Below are 17,695 nucleotides of genomic sequence, written 5' to 3' on the forward strand. Positions count from 1 at the left end.
ATCTTTAGGAAAGCCACAAGGGCTCCACTATAAAAGCTAGAAGCAAACCATGCAGCCTGGTTACTTTTGACAAAGACTGTACTTGATATAGATTGTACCATATGCAATAAACCTGAACTTGCAGGTTGTTGCCCCTAGTGACTTGATATCTTTTCATTGTCTTGTTCTGAACAGGTAACTCTAGCATTCATTCCACCACCTCAGATTTTTCTGAAACTTTCACGGTACATTCTCCACAGTTTTCTGGTCCTCTGTGCTGAATTTCACAGCGGGGCGGTGTTTTGTTGCTGTGCAAATGTCACCCAGACTTCGCGCACTTTTACGTGTGAAGCTCCCAGACACCCTTAGAGCGTGTGGGGGTAGCGATCTCGGACTCAAAGGAGATGCCCTCGACTCAGCGTGGCAAGCTCAGCGGAGACCAGCCACCAAGTGACAAGAGGTTTTTGGGCGTTCGGTGCCCAGCTTTCGCTGGTCGCAAGCCAGAGAATGGGTCGGAGCCAAAGGTTCACAAAACAAAACAAAGTTTATATAGCAACGAGACGATACAGAGGATTACACAATCACTAGTACAGACACATACAAAGTGACTAAAAGAACAATGCAACTCGTGCAAAGTTAAACTCGAGAGAGAATACAATACTAAGGCAATATTGCACCAAAAGTTCACTAATACAGAGAGAGGTAAACAAACAAACACAATTTGTTCACCGGGCACTGCGGCAGTCCGACGACCAGAGTTCCACGACGATGCCGTCCCGCAGACTGGCGACCGTTGCCTCGCTGGTGCGATGCTGGCCGAGTGGTGTTTTCCCGGGAGTCGAACGGGCGCGCTTCGATGAAGCTTAAACGGCGGTCCGGACTGACTGATAGCGGTCAACGTCACTCTTTTATAGGCTCGCTTCCACGTCTGTTTGTTCAACGCGCCAGAGTAAGCGCGCACATACACGCAGCGTTTGCAGTGCTGTCTCCCTTCCCTCTTCTCACTGGCCGCGCGTCCCCATTGGTCAGAGGTCGGGGGTCGCATCTCGAAGTTTCGAGCGTGTTCTTGAGTGGCGCCGTCGTGGCGGCGTCGCCGACGTCCGAGTGCAGAGGAGGGGGACATGTCTTAGCGCACGCAAGGCTTCCCCGTCTTCCCCCCGTCAGCCGGAGAAGCAACTCGGATGTTCCAGAAAAATCGGCGTGGATGACTCATAACCTCCGCGCACGCCGTATCGGTGGAGAGAGAGGCACGCGCTCGGCGGGGGCTTTCCCTCTCTCCCGTTGGGCTCGCGCCGGCGAGACGCCGTGCGCGCGGCGGTTTTTCTTTGTTTCTAAAATGCGCCGAATTTTGTGACAGCAAACAAAGTTAAATATTTCCGGTTTTGTAGCCTCAGTTGGGGAGATTTCTGCAGGCAGTCTTGAGTACGTGATGTCACTGGACTCAGCTGTCGATGTTCACTTTGCGTTTGCTGAAGTACAAAATTTTGAGCTTGCTTTTGGTCATTTCAGACAAATACTAATGGCCCAAGCTGTCACTTACAGTCTCCAGTTTAGCCATTCAAAGTGCTCACAATAGGTTTTGTGACGGTATCTGTGATGTCATAGGTTGGTCCAAACCCTGTTCCGATTTTCTGATTTTCGCTCCTTTAAAATACTTCTACTCAGTATTTTGAAAAACTGTTTCAGTACTGGAGGGAGGGAACTCTTAATGACTGCGATGTGATTATCAAATAAAAATGTAAGAAAAAAAAATTCCTGGAGTGTCAATTTAAATGCTGGGATCCATGGCTATGATTTCATTCCGATGTTGAGCACTGTATGACACCGTCACTCGAGAAAAACGACATGCCAACAATTATTCCCTTGGCATCCAATCTTTCATCCCGAAGAGAGCACCATTTATGTGTACAGAGCCATAGCCTCCTTTATAGACCAGATTTTTTTACCCTCGCACGCAGGCTGCGGACGCGCGCCTACTCTCGACACCAGTCGCCATCTGTCGGCGCGCGCGGCCCGAGGGACTGCGGGTCGCGCCGGCGCCGCGCATAGAACGCATGTTTACGTGCTCGCTTCTGCCGTTTTGTGCTCCATCAGCTAACGTATGAGGGTGTGTGCTATGCGTCACTACTCACATTTGCCCTCTTCCAGACAGTGCTGCGGTTATCTTGTGCGCAGTTACTCGTTAACGTGACATCCGAGGGTAGTCGACCAGGTAGTGTACCGACTGGAAACCGGCACTTCGAAGCAGATTTCTGCGCTGTCGTGTCGTTTGTTGTCGCCTTTTACGCGCGATATCATCTATGATAATATTATGCATCAGAATGTAGATCTATTGACTTGACTCAGTGGAGTAGTAACTGGATAGGCGAGCTGCAGGTTGTCCCGACGGAGCGCGTGTTTTCGATCACCAGTACGTGTTCAGCATCCTTGCGCTGAGCTTGCTCTTGTTCCCATTAAGAACATTTCATGCACAGGATTGTAAGCACGACCGCTACCGATTTCAGCTGCTTTTTCCGCACGCATGTCAGAGGTATCTGGGGGGTAAAGGTTTATCTATAGTATCTTTCTGCTGTTGGTATCTACCTTAGCTTGGTTTGGTTTATTAAGGTTTTACGTCCCAAAGCGACTCAGGCTATGAGGGACGCCGTAGTGAAGGGCTCCGGAAATTTCGACCACCTGGGGTTCTTTAACGTGCACTGACATCGCACAGTACACGCGTGTACTCTAGAATTTCGCCTCCTTCGAAATTCGGCCGCCGCGGCCGGGATCGAACCCGCGTCTTTTTGGCCAGAGCAGAGAGCCGTAACCACTGAGCCACCGCAGCGGTGCGGTATCTACATTATTCAAAGGAAAATATGCGCGATTTCATTACATTTTCCACACTTAGCCAAACGCCTACGCAACGCTCTCACACGCGGCGAGAGCTCCTGAATAAAATAACGCGACTTCGGACCTCAGAATTAGTGAAAGCTGGATTAGCTGCTCATATCTATTCAAGCTTTGATAAATTAAGCGAAAGTACGTTTTTATGCACCAGGTCGCATAAACCATGACAAAATTTCTTTTCTGTAGGCGCTGCGACTCAGTGGGCTCACAGCGGTAATTTGTTGATAAACCATGGCGCGGCGACAAGAAAGACCTGTTTGTGGAAGGGGTGGGGGGGGGGGGCTTTATGTCCGGCCGGCAGGAAGGAATAAGAGTGCATGGGAATTGGAACTGCATGCTAGCCGCACATCTAATGCTTGCTATTGAACAAAAGTTTCTTTGCGGTGGAGCACCAAGACGGAATTCGATATCAGCACGAGCGCGTGCTAAGCGCCGGCACAATTAACCTGAATGTCAAACTAAATGTCATTAAAACGCATCAATGTTATCGCTTTGATAACGTAAATACTTCCTGCAACACAGCCACGCAGCGGAAGTATGCTCGACAATGTTTTTTTAGCGCCCGAAGCGCGGCTATATGCAGGCGCGGCCGCGGAACTGCCGCAGCCCCGCAGTCCCCAAAGAAACGCCCGCACCGCGGCGCGCCAGTCGGTGCAAAATGGCCGCGCCCAGGAGAGGCTCAAAAATCTGGTCTATAGGCTCCCAAAGCATCGCCGGGTGGCGCTGCTGCGCCTGATGTGCAGCGCCATCTATGGGAGAAAAGTAAAAATTGGGGCGCTGCTCGCTGCTCGCGCTGCTTTCACCACGCTTCTTTGCAAGCGCGCTTCCTTGCACGTGCGCGCGCCCGCGCTGTCGCGATGTGTCGCCTGCATGAGCCACAATAAGATCGTTCAGACTGACGCGCAGTACTGCAATGCAAACTTAATTAAAGGGGGGAAACTGATTAGTCGCGTCTACTGTGTGGAGCAGACGGTCGACGATGAGGAGGCCCATTTGACTGTAAAATGCGTTTCTCGAGTGAGTATTAACGTCGTACTGTATGACATGTAACTAGAGGTAAGTCCACGGTAAAATTATATGCTCGAAATATGCGAAGTACTATCAGCTGTGAGAAATAAAGCGATACACTTGTTGATCGTAGTTGTCAGTTGTTGCATGCGATGCGCAGGGCGATCCACTTACGTGCGAGTCGAAAGGACATGCGACCAGGCAACAGTTCGTCAACATTCTACTCCACCTTGGGGGAACCCCCTAAACATTTGACCACCATTGTTCACACTTGCAAGTGCGACCTGCGGGTCGCCTTCTTGCTTGAAACGAAAACTCTCCGGAATAACATTGCTTGCGCGCTTTCGAGAATTTCGTCTGCTTTGACCGCGTCTCCTGCACTCGCGCTCGGTGCGATTCTCAATGCACTACGGTGACCAGGAGGATGTCGTGACGGTATTGATGTGCACCGCAGTCGTATAAGCGTCATGATGACAGCGGCGCGCTTTTTAGGGCCGGCCTGCCGACCTGTTTGCCTGCCGCCGCCGTCAGAAAAATACGCTAATATTGTTTTTTCGCGTTCATACCGAACCCTGGAGTAGAGCAACGTCAAAAATGAATCATTTTTGAGGATCGTTGGCCAATGCCGAGCTGCTGGTAGAAGCGATAACTGCGATACAAGCATATTTCTTTTCCAAAGCCGCTTGCTGATGCCCAGTGCTGCTCGCCTGTTGTCACCTGGCTCCGCAGTTAAAGGCATCACGGAAATCGGTCACGTCTTTGTTTTATTATGTGACGGTGAACATATTAAAACGGTGACGCGAGTAGCACCTTTATTACAGCGCTGGCCAGTTCCGAAGTGCCCTCAGCTACAGCATCGGTGCGAAATGATTAGGCTTAGCGACGACTACGGCAGCGAGGGAGCAGCGCAGCTCGTCGCCCGGCGTGGCCGCGGGCGACGTCGTTGCCGAAAGCTCTACTGTCCGCGGACGGCGTCATTGCCAAAAGCTCCACTGTCTCGCCGATTAGTTCAGCGGCTTGCGACTCCCAGTCGCAAGGCTGGAAAATCGAGCAGCGAGCGACTTGCCTGCGCGTCGTCTGTCACTTTTTTCGTGCATGGTAGGGACAGACTCACTGGCTCTCCGAAGAGCGCGGCCGCACACTCGCGTGTTCGCGGTAAGAGTGGATCACCGTGTACATACGCTTTGGTTTTTACATTACGGCCTTCGTACTACCTCCTTTTTGCTTCGCCGAGACCGCGTCTGTCAGCGCGAAGATTGCGCCTCGCGCGACTCTCCCGTCGCACGTGCACACAGAGCTAGCAGGGCGTCTGCTACGGCGCCGCCCCGAGTTTCCGCTGCTCGCCGCTGCGGCGCTGGCGTCGCGCTCCCAAACTTGAGCTTGGGTTTTTTTACCCTCGCACGCAGGCTGCGGACGCGCGCCTACTCTCTACGCCAGTCGCCATTTGTCGGCGCGCGCGGCCCGAGGGACTGCGGGTCGCGCCGGCGCCGCGCATAGAACGCATGTTTACGTGTTCGCTTCCGCCGTTTTGTGCTCCATCAGCTCACGTATGAGGGTGTGTGCTGTGCGTCACTACTCACATTTGCCCTCTTCCAGACAGTGCTGCGGTTATCTTGTGCGCAGTTACTCGTTAACGTGACATCCGAGGGTAGTCGACCAGGTAGTGTACCGACTGGAAACCGGCACTTCGAAGCAGATTTCTGCGCTGTCGTGTCGTTTGTTGTCGCCTTTTATGTGCGATATCATCTATGATAATTTTATGCATCAGAATATAGATCTATTGATTTGACTCAGTGGAATAGTAACTGGATAGGCGAGCTGCAGACTGAAGGTTGTCCCGACGGAGCGCGTGTTTTCGATCACTAGTACGTGTTCGGCATCCTTGCGCTGAGCTTGCTCTTGTTCCCATTAAACACATTTCATGCACAGGATTGTAAGCACGACCGCTACCGAATACAGCTGCTTTTTCCGCACACATGTCAGAGGTATCTGGGGGGTAAAGGTTTATCTATAGTATCTTTCTGCTGTTGGTATCTATACCTTAGCTTGGTTTGGTTTATTAAGGTTTTACGTTCCAAAGCGACTCAGGCTATGAAGGACGCCGTAGTGAAGGGCTCCGGAAATTTCGACCACCTGGGGTTCTTTAACGTGCACTGACATCGCACAGTACACGGGCCTCTAGAATTTCGCCTCCTTCGAAATTCGGCCGCCGCGGCCGGGATCGAACCCGCGTCTTTTGGGCCAGAGCAGAGAGCCGTAACCACTGAGCCACCGCAGCGGTGCTGTATCTACATTATTCATAGGAAAATATGCGCGATTTCATTACATTTTCCACACTTAGCCAAACGCCTACGCAACGCTCTCACACGCGGCGAGAGTTCCTGAATAACATAACGCGACTTCGGACCTCAGAATTAGTGAAAGCTAGATTAGCTGCTCGTATCTATTCAAGCTTTTATAAATTAAGCGAAAGTACGTTTTTATGCACAAGGTTGCATAAACCATGACAAAATTTGTTTTCTGTTGGCGCTGCGACTCAGTTGAGCTCACAGCGGTAATTTGTTGATAAACTGGCGCGGCGACAAGAAAGCCGTTTGTGGAAGTGGGGGGGGGGGGGGGGGGGGGGGGGGGGGGGGGCTTTATGGCCGGCAGGAAGGAATAAGAGTGCATGGGAATTGGAACTGCATACTAGCCGCACACCTAATTCTTGATATTGAATAAAAAGTTTCTTTGCGGTGGAGCACCAAGACGGAATTCGATATAAGCACGAGCGCGTTCTAAGCGCCGGCACAATTAACCTGAATGTCAAACTAAATGTCATTAAAACGCGTCAATGTTATCGCTTTGATAACGTAAATACTTCCTGCAACACAGCCACGCAGCGGAAGTATGCTCGACAATGTTTTTTTTTAGCGCCCGAAGCGCGGCTATATGCAGGCGCGGCCGCGGAACTGCCGCAGCCCCGCAGTCCCCAAAGAAACGCCCGCACCGCGGCGCGCCAGTCGGTGCAAAATGGCCGCGCCCAGGAGAGGCTCAAAAATCTGGTCTATACTTTCTGTGCCTGTCAACTCCGCGCTCCGCGGCCGTCGTCGGCGCTCCTCCTCCCTTGAGAAGTTACGCCGCTGGCTGCCGAGAGATGGCGACAGCGACGTTGGGGCACCCTCGCGAGGCGAGTGCCGGGTGCGCTGTGTCGAGAGCAGCCCGGATACCCACGCGCTGTTGATCTGTCGTTGTTATGTGGGCTGTTTTGCAGTGTTTGCAGTATTAGAGTGCTTTTTTTAAGCTTTGATTATTGCCACGTCTTGAACAGTGTTGCAGCGCTTTCTTTAAGCTTTGATTATTGCCACGTCTTGAAAAACATCTACTCTCAGTTCCTTAAACGCGACCTTGGAAAGAAGGGAGAGGTTTCGTCATCTCACTTGAAGAAACTCTACGAGATGTAAGAAAGATAGGATTGTAAAACCTGTGAGGAGTCTAGCCGGAAAACACGTTTTTCCGAACAATATTGAAAAAATGAACGTCTAACGAGCTGTCCAAGTTTTTTCTCCAGGCGTTATTATCTGCTCTGGAGTTTTTGAAAGAGCACGCAGGACAGAGCTGCCATACATCATTTGCCTATGCGGAACCAACAACTACTGCACGACACCAGCAACAAGTGCCAACATATCAAGCAAAATTTCCCTGACGTCAGGCACTTTGACGACAAAAAATGATTCTAGGCTGGAATGGCTGGAAGTTACATTTCCGCTATATATCGACCAACTAAAGAAAGATGCAACTTATCCTCGTGCCTTTTTCCTAGCCGAGACGTACGAGGCTCTTATGCTCACAACTTACTCGACTGCTTGCTGCATTCGCTATCTGGTAGCTGAGGAGAAGTTCTGTTTTGTACTAACGCGGAAATTGAGCAGGGACCCAATTGAAGCGCTGTTTGAAACTCTGAGGCGGTCACTGGGATGCAACGGCAAACTTGACGTGCGGCGCCGGTACTCTCAGGACTAGAAAAAGTCTTGAAGACGGGAATTGCCGCGATATCTGAACACAGCAACGTACTATATCATGAAAGTCACCACAGCACTGGACTTAGGACTGCAGGGCTATGTGCACTTGGGAGGAGCGATGAGCTTCCAGAGGCTGCTTTGGAAGTCTTGGGACGCTTAGACGTGCAGCATGTCCCTGCTTCTCTACCTACATCGCAGCTGTCGGCCACGTTCTGTGTAGGCGGCTACATCGCTCATGTGATAAGTGACATATGGAATGTGAGCAGTGCTGTTTACTCACAACCAAACCACCTACTATACCCATTCGAGCAGTTCACCCGAGAACAGGACCGTGGTGGGCTGCTTTACCCATCTGTGAGGACTCTGTGAGATTGCAGGTCTTATTTTCAACAAACACCAAAGTACAAACAATAAACGAGGCGGCTTTTAACGGAAAGGAAACCAATTACAATATGAGCGAAAAGAAAGGAAAGGAACAAGAGAACAACGCAACAATACACGGGAAAAACACACGGGGGAACAGAACAAAGTGCTTATGATAAATACAGGAAAAAGAGTCAAAGAGGAAAGTTCACACTACTTGTCTTATTCGAGCAACGAGCGGGGAGGACTGGCTGGGTGTCGGGCAGTCAAGGAGTCTCTTGGCGTTCCAACGTCGATGAAACGCTACCGCAGCGTCAGCGTTCGTGGGCTCCCGGCACGGTTCCCAGGTCTGGTATCCCGGGAAAAGGTCACGTAGGCGCCAGAGGCGGCCTGTGTGGAGCAGCTGACGGGTGGTCGGAGAAGAGTGGCGCCTGGGCCTGGTGGTTGAGGCTCTCGACGATGGATGTCCAGGTCTGGTGGCCCGGACGTCTGCGGCTAAGGCCCAAGCCCGGAACTCGGGGAGCCAGCAGAACTCGTCCACGTCCGTCGCCCACCGCGCTCTTCTCTTCTCTCCCCCGTAATCCTCTTCGACCTGCCCCGCGTTCCCCTCCGCACGCGCTCCTCGTGCTTTGTCTTCTCCTCACGAACGCCGCTGGGTGGCGCTATCTCCTTACAGAAGGCCCCCTCTTCGGAAGTTTTTTCCAAGGGAAAGAACTCGACTTCAGGAGAGCGACACCAGACGCGTTCGACGATCGCAACACAGAACACCGCACCACAGCGCGCACACTACACATCACACACAATACGATGGTCGTCAATGTTCGAAGCGTTCACAGACCTTCGCACACACAGCACAGAGAGCACATGGAAAGTCAACGTAAAGCGTCCATAGAGGGCGAAAAAACACGGAAAGCATAAAAAGTAGATAGCCGACACTCAAAAACAAACATGAACAAACAAAAACAATTCCAACAAGAACAGGTGTGGGCTACATTCTTCTGTATTCCATTGTTCACATCAAACCACTTCACCGTCGCGAGAACTTTTCCGGCTAGTACTTCCGTTTTCCTTTGTGAAACCGTTTTCTCCACACCGACCTCGGTTTCCACCATGATTTTACATGTTCCCGTCCTATGTTATTCACTCTGTTCTCCCTTGCCTTCGACACAGTCTGCTGACACATGTCACACGATCTGACATAACTCTTAATGTCAGCCTGTACACCGGGCCAGTAAAACTCACTGAGCACCCTAGCTATTGTTCGCCGTATTCCATGATGGCCGGATAATGCACTCTTATGTGCCAACTTAAGAACTTGCGTGCGTAAGCCCTTCGGTACCACCGCTTGCTCAACGACTTGGCCGGGACACACTTGGTACGACCGGAAAAGAACACCGTCATCTGTATCAAAGGAGTGGGCGGTCTGTCCCTTGCCATGAAATATTTGCCCCAACTTCCTGCGACACACCTCTAAGCTCGGGTCTTCTTCCTGTTTGAGGCGAAACTCCGGCCGTGACAAGTTGAGTGTGTTCAGAGTGGGGCTTTTACTACTCTCTGAAACCTTTGCTGTCACCGTAAGGGAAGGAACATCGACCGCACCTGTCATGGCAAGGGAAACTGCCTGAACAGTGAGAACTGTGGGGTCAACCGGGAATGGAGGTTTAGCCCCGGGGACATTGCCTATTATAATGTCGTATAAGGGTGTAGACAAACAGCGCGCGATGGCCTTACCCGAGAAGTATGGAGAAGAAATCATCACCTCCGCTTCCGGAACTTCTACACGGGTCCCATTGGCCAAGAATAATGTGGCCTGTTTCCCTGTAAGCGCCGCTGCCGGTACAAGGGACTCACGCACAACAATGCCGGTGCTGCCCGTATCCCGTAAAACCGAACCAGGCTGGCCGAACACCTCGCCGTGCCCCACTGGCATAGCAACTTCCACCGGGTTGGAAGGACAGACCATCTCCCCCAACTGGCCCTCTACGCGCGTTACCACTGCAGTGCTATCGGGATGTGAATATCGAGGTGTCATGCAACAGGCGGACTCCTCACGGTCTCCTGGCCTCTTAGCTTTGCACGACTGGGCATCATGTCCTACCTCGCGGCACCAGGTGCAATACGATTGCTTCGGCTTCGTCCGACAATCCGCCGCCTTGTGCCCAGTCTTCTCGCAAAGAAAACACCGCAGGCGAGATTGTGAACCTGAAACCTCGTCCTTGGCTTTATTCATCGTATGCTCCCCCTGTTCTTTGAAGAACAACAAGTTATTTTGCCGCTGCGCTTCAAGAAAATGATCGGCAGCCTCCGCCAGCTTGGCAACTGTCTTGCCCTCCCGCTCACGTAAGAAAAGGGCTAAACGAGAATGACAGTTGTTCAGAAATTGTTCGCTCACGACCATCTCGCGAACCACCTCAAAAGTGCGGCCTTCTCCCCGCATCTCGACCCAACGGTCAAAGAAGCTAAACAACCTGGCAGCATATTGCGAGGCCGTTTCTCCATCCTGGGGCTTGCTCTGGCGAAACTTCTCTCGGTAACCTTCCGCGGTGAACCTAAACCTCTGAAGCAAGGCAAGCTTCGCTTTGTCATAATCCACGGAATCCTCAGGCGAGAGCCGACCGAAGACCCTAAGTGCTTCGCCACCAAGGCACAAGCTCAACGCCGTTGCCCACTTTTCTTTTGGCCAACTCTGCCCGGTGGCCACATGCTCAAACCTCTTTAAGTAGGCATCGAGGTCATCTCGCGCTTCATTGAACTGTGGTATGAGGCTGTGCGGGTTAATGGAGCTAGCCGGTGTGACGCTACGCTCTCCACGGTCACTCGGAGGATTTGCGCCACCCTCCATGAGCCTTATTTGTAGCTGCAAGTTCTGCGCCTCTAACTCCAAACGTTCCTTCGCAGCTTCACGCCCCGTCTCCAAATTCCGTGCCTCTAACTCCAAATTCCGTGCCTCTAACTCCAGTTTCTGCTTCGCAGCTTCACGCTCCGCCTCTAAATTCCGTGCCTCTAATTCCAATTTCTGCTTAGCAGCTTCACGCTCCGCGGCTCTCTCTTCCCGTGCCTTACGAAGCTCGTCCTCCACCCACGCTCGTAACTCCGCGCCGCACAAGCCCATGCGCTCGCCCAAAGCAACCAAATCTGAAGCGCTCATATTGTTCCTAAATTAACACAACAGGCAAATAAATAAAAACCGACCTCGTCCTGTCGTAGTGGACGCCAAAAATGTGAGGACTCTGTGAGATTGCAGGTCTTATTTTCAACAAACACCAAAGTACAAACAATAAACGAGGCGGCTTTTAACGGAAAGGAAACCAATTACAATATGAGCGAAAAGAAAGGAAAGGAACAAGAGAACAACGCAACAATACACGGGAAAAACACACGGGGGAACAGAACAAAGTGCTTATGATAAATACAGGAAAAAGAGTCAAAGAGGAAAGTTCACACTACTTGTCTTATTCGAGCAACGAGCGGGGAGGACTGGCTGGGTGTCGGGCAGTCAAGGAGTCTCTTGGCGTTCCAACGTCGATGAAACGCTACCGCAGCGTCAGCGTTCGTGGGCTCCCGGCACGGTTCCCAGGTCTGGTATCCCGGGAAAAGGTCACGTAGGCGCCAGAGGCGGCCTGTGTGGAGCAGCTGACGGGTGGTCGGAGAAGAGTGGCGCCTGGGCCTGGTGGTTGAGGCTCTCGACGATGGATGTCCAGGTCTGGTGGCCCGGACGTCTGCGGCTAAGGCCCAAGCCCGGAACTCGGGGAGCCAGCAGAACTCGTCCACGTCCGTCGCCCACCGCGCTCTTCTCTTCTCTCCCCCGTAATCCTCTTCGACCTGCCCCGCGTTCCCCTCCGCACGCGCTCCTCGTGCTTTGTCTTCTCCTCACGAACGCCGCTGGGTGGCGCTATCTCCTTACACCATCTGACGAATTACTCTATGTCTTAGGCTGGGGCTTTTTGTGGAGACAGCTTAAAAGAAAACCCACGACTTCAAAATCCATTGAAAAACCTGACCGCTGCAGCTGTTACAGCCATCTGTAAATCAAGGTTGCTGAAGTGCCCTGTCAGTGACAGCAGTCACCGTGAACATTTTTCTCTACTTGTGGCAACTAGATTCATCAGACCACTGCTGGTGAACTACGCCTCTTTGATAACAGACAAGACTTATTTGTATAAGCCACTGTTTCGGCAGAAGCCACTCTTACGAAAAGTCATGAACTGTAAAAGTAGTTAGCCGCCGCGGTGGCTCAGCGGTTATGGTGCTCGGCTGCTGACCCAAAAGACGCGGGTTCGATCCCGGCCGCGGCGGCTAGAATTTCTTTGGAGGAGAAATTCTAGAGGCCCGTGTACTGTGCGATGTCAGTGCACGTTAAAGAACCCCAGGTGGTCGAAATTTCCGGAGCCCTCCACTACGGCGTCTCTCATAGCCTTAGTCGCTTTGGGACGTTAAACCCCATAAACCAAACCAAAAGTAGTTACTCTTGTAGCACAACTGCTGTTGTGAAATGCGTAAGTAAATGGTGGTGCCTTTCTTCTTAAATTTTGTTTTAGCGCAGCGTAGACTATCATTGTAACTGTTCTATTACCATTGACGCTAGTGGAGCAGTCATGCAGTTTTTCGAGCCATGCCCACATATCTTGAAACTGCATCACAACATGTCATAGCGTTGGTGTTACTGGCTAACAACTAACGTGATCACTTGTTATCCTTAGAGGACGTCGGCCTCACAAGTAAATATAACGAATATGTACGATTCATGCTTAGTAGCAGTTATCCCGCGAGGGAATAACAGCGCTCCCATCCTCGCGCCGGCATTTGCACCAGTGCGCCTCGACACCTACGTCAGTGGCGCCCTCAGAGGCGGGAGCGGCAGCGCCGCGCAATTTTACCCGACGGCGCCGCTCTGTAGTTTGCGCGGCGCGTTGACAGGCACAGAGAGTATAAAGGAGGCTATGACAGAGCGTTACATGTCCTGTCCATATTCATTGAACCCTCTCAGTTTCAGCCAGGATGTCATTGAGCGACGATTATTTATGGTGCGAATGGTGCTGTATTTCTTAACCGTACGTCTTCTGGCCGGTACTGAAAGCGATTTTGTGCAGTGTTCATTTGCTTCTAAGTAACTACTAAATTTGAGTGTCATGGTCTCTGGATTTCCTGAATTGTTCTGCTCGTTTGTATGTATTTCCTTACAAGCAAAACTGCACTCTATTTCGGGCATTTCACATGGTGTTGTAAAACCTCTGATTGGTGAGTTTTTGGCGTTCATCGCCATAGAATTTACTTCGCTCGTCTTAGACTTGCTGGCTTAGGTAACAACTATTGCCACTGGTGAGCCAACACGACCGAAATGACGTGCTCAGTGCCGTTGAATTGGGCATGTAGGTTGTGCGAGTGCCAACACCATCACCTGGAACTTCCTCTCTTTCTGCATGTATGGTGAAATGAAAGCGGTGGGCACAAGGCTTAGTAGGCAGCGTACTTGAGAACTTGAAAAAAAAAAAAGTTTGGAGTCCGTTTAGTATAAGCAGTGCTTTAAAAAGGGCTTATTGGTTTTTCGTTATTATAGGGGAGCGCTTTAACTTCAGAATGGACAAAACAGACGAAACAACACGAGACACCGAGTGCAGTAGTATGCAGGACATCAATTCATTTATTGCGCATAGTATTCTCCTCAGTCGTGGCTGGTTACTAGTAAAAATCACACACAAAGGACAAGGAAAAAAAATGGCCTGGCTTAGCTTATGGTTAAGCCTAGGATGCGAAGCATAGCCGTACAGTGGTGAGCAGCCTTGTCTAGAGCGCTTGGGCGGTGCACTTCCTTGCAAACAAATCCAGATTTTGTGGCAGCCTCTAGGGTCCAGCTGCAACGCTTGCACGGAAGTAGCGCCAGATAGCCTCGTAAACAAAGCAGGCACGAAAACTTTGCCCTGTAATGAGGGGCTGCTCTCTAATTTCGGTTTTTGTTACCAAGTGCGCACTGCTCAAGCGCTCTAGACAAGGCTGCTCACCACTGTACTTCTCGTTCTTCTCCCGTTTCCGTGGCTCTTTGTAACTTGCGCTTTGCGGTCTGGCGGGCCGCCCTCTCCCTGGCCGACATCTCGCTGCGCAACTGACTCAACGAGTGCGTCGCCTTTTGCGTGACGTCAGTATCTCCTAGCGGTAGGAGCGGGAGTTAGGCCGCCGGCGGAGGCTGCGCGTCCGCAAGCGAGTGCACGAGTTGAGCCCCAGCTTTCACAGCTGTTGTGACGTCAGCGCCCCTAGCGGAAGGAGCGGGAGTTAGGCCGCCGGTGGAGGCTGCGCGTCCGCAAGCGAGTGCACGAGTTGAGCCCCAGCTTTCACAGCTGTTGTGACGTCAGCGCCCCTAGCGGAAGGAGCGGGAGTTAGGCCGCCGGTGGAGGCTGCGCGTCCGCAAGCGAGTGCACAAGTTGAGCCCCAGCTTTCACAGCTGTTGTGACGTCAGCGCCCCTAGCGGAAGGAGCGGCAGTTAGGCCGCCGGTGGAGGCTGCGCGTCCGCAAGCGAGCACACGAGTTGAGCCCCAGCTTTCACAGCTGTTGTGACGTCATATCACGTGGTGCGCCGATGTAGGTCAAGTGGTAGCTACGCGGCCGCGCGCGGCGCAGCAAGGAAGAGCTCGGTTGTGCGGCTAGTATGCTTCGCATAAAAGGTTCTCGCAGAGCGCAGCGCTGGACGCCAACTGAACTTTTTTTCTCGGAGAAAAGCAGTACAGCTGAGAAGTGCACGTGCAAAAAAGGTTTTTATTTCCTCAATGGTTTTGTCATCTAGCGTCGCAAGTCAACAAAAAAACTTGACTCGGGTGTATTTGTGCAGATACGATATCGCTTTGCTCGTGAGGTATGTATATCGGGTGCTCAGGCACTTGTTGATATCTACGCCTCAACAGTCTCCCCGTCAGCCTGCTGAAGTGCTTGAGGGTTTGTTAGGAAATTCCGCGCATTCTTGAAACAAAGAAAAAAAAAACAGCGCCGCGCGGACGCATCTCGCCAGCGCGGGTATAAATTTAAGCAGGGGAGAAGGAAACCCCTGTGAGCGACTGTGCGTGGCTGCCGCCTTCACCACCGCTCGCCGACACGCCGCGCGGGGAGGGAATGAGTCAGCCGTGACGTCGATTTTTCTAGAATTTCGGCACCGCTCGCCGACACGCCGCGCGGGGGGGGGGGAGGGAATTAGTCAGCTATGATGTCGATTTTTCTAGAATTTCGGAGTCGTTTCTATGCGATGTTGACCTTGAGGGCGTTCATAATCAGTAGTCAGGAGCATTAAAATACAGAAAAATAATTCAACACACTTATTACATGTTTGCAACAATATTGAAAAATGAGTTTGATTCCAGCGAGCGTACGTCACCGGTAAAGAATTCCATCGTTCGATATAACACATGAAAAAAAAAAACTAAATTTGAACACGTCTGTACGCGCGTGAATAGATCATACATTCAATGGGTGGTAGCTCCTTGTAAATGAAGGTTTCTGCATGCATGGGCGTGTAGGCAGAACCTAGGTGGCAGAGAAGGAGTACTTTCATGGGAAAGATCTCAAGTGCTATCACGTTACGCTCTCAAGGGAAGGTTAAGCGTTATGTGATTGTGAAAGAAAGAACTAGTGTCCGTATCTGCAAAGTGATACGCAAAGAGGACCTCAGGCAGCTGCAGGGACACATTAACGTTACTGCGTCACACCCTTAAGGCCAAGCTTAAGTGCTTCCTCAAGTTTTTTTCTGTTAGCAGAGGGGGTTGAGTGTGTCAAGGAGTGAGGAGTAAAAAAACTTTTAACACCTGTGCTTCTGGTCTGTTGTGTACCATTTTTTAGTGTCCAATATACTTCAAATGATGGCTGGCACTGTGCCCTCTGAGAAGCCTTTACCTTGTCCTTTGTGTTTTGTGTTGGTAATCATGTTATGACTGTTTATTTGGTTCAGTCATGCTTGTTTGGTTCCTGTAGATTTTGCCTTATGTTCTTTGCACTGCTGCATTCTCTGTATCCATATTTTGAATGCATTGAACTAGCCATAGTGCACAGGAGGCAGAAAGGCAAGCAGATTTGGCTTCTTTTTCGCTGATTTTTTAAAGTTTTGTGTACAAGATCCCTTCTAGTTTTGGTCATAGTTTAGTAGTTGTGTTGTTGCCCTGCTTCTTGTTATTTGCGGGCTATGCAATGTCTGCATACATTGAAAGGCCCCAGATGGACTAAATTAATCGGAAGGACTCCACAGCGGCACCCCTCATAACCCATGCGTTGCTTTGGGCTGTTGAACACCACAATTCACAGTTTACAACAGATTACACTGCGATTTACACCACTATTTAGAACAGATTGGAAGCGGGCAGAGTAGTTGAGGGAACAAACGCGCGTTAATGACATCCTAGTCGAAATCAAGATGAAGAAATGGGCTTGGGCTGGGGATGCAATGCAAAGGCGAGATAACCTCCGGTCCTTTAAGGCTAACGGAGTGAATTCCAAGAGAAGGAAGGCGTGGCAGAGGGCGGCAGAAAGTTAGGTGGGCGGATGAGATTAAGAAGTTTGCGGGGATACGGTGGCCATAACTGGCAAAGGACAGGGTTAATTGGAGAGACATGGGAGAGTCCTTTGCCCGGCAGTGGGGGTAGTCAGGCTGATGATGATGATGCAGCTGCCAGCAAAGCTGTTTCTGTTGGCACTGCCATGTTTCTGTTTGCGTTGCCAAGGGTTGGAATCCCAGTTGCTGCAATATTTTATTCTTTTAAGTTCAAGGCTTCAGTGATGGCCTGGCTTTCGCAGGTTTGGTTGTGAAGTTGAGCTTTCGCTCTGAAAATCACGTTATGTTTGTACCTTAGTTCTAAACATATATAATTCGAGATGCGCTCTCACACCGATGAACTGAGAAAAACTCGCGTTATATCCGCGTAAAGGCGGTAATATCTGCTGTAAACCTAGCAGTTTTTTGCTTATTCACAAAGTACGACCATTAGTAAGAGATTAATGGATCTTCATAGCTTTTATCTGATGTTTTCGTCGCTTGTTTGTTTGGAGCAGCCAGTCCACAGATTCAAAAGTGTGAAGCCTAAGGAAAATGCAACAGCCTCAACTAATTCTGTCCCCAGTGTTGTCAAACCTGCAACAAAGGCCAAGGCTTCACTAAATGGCAGAGTTCAGGCAACGACCCAAACTCTGTGCTCAAGATGCTTCTGCAATGGGCAAGAGCAGTCGTGATATCTTTATAAGAGCTCTTGAGTGAAGTATCCCCTTATCTCATCATCCTATGCCATGAGAGATAGTGAAGCTATGTTTATTGCATAGTGCTAGAGGGCGCCACACGACGCATGCCTTTGTGTACCCTGGGTAGCAACAATGGACCAGTGCTTTTGAGGGTGGTTTATTGTTGCCATTCGCATTGATGACTTATTCTCTGTTTTGGGACGCTTGTGCATAATTTTTAGCCTTAAGCCTTACTGTAAATGAGAAATGTGTTG

This window comes from Amblyomma mixtum, chromosome 7, assembly GCF_055824585.1.
Source record: "Amblyomma mixtum isolate Tamu chromosome 7, ASM5582458v1, whole genome shotgun sequence".
In the NCBI taxonomy this organism is placed as follows: domain Eukaryota; kingdom Metazoa; phylum Arthropoda; class Arachnida; order Ixodida; family Ixodidae; genus Amblyomma; species Amblyomma mixtum.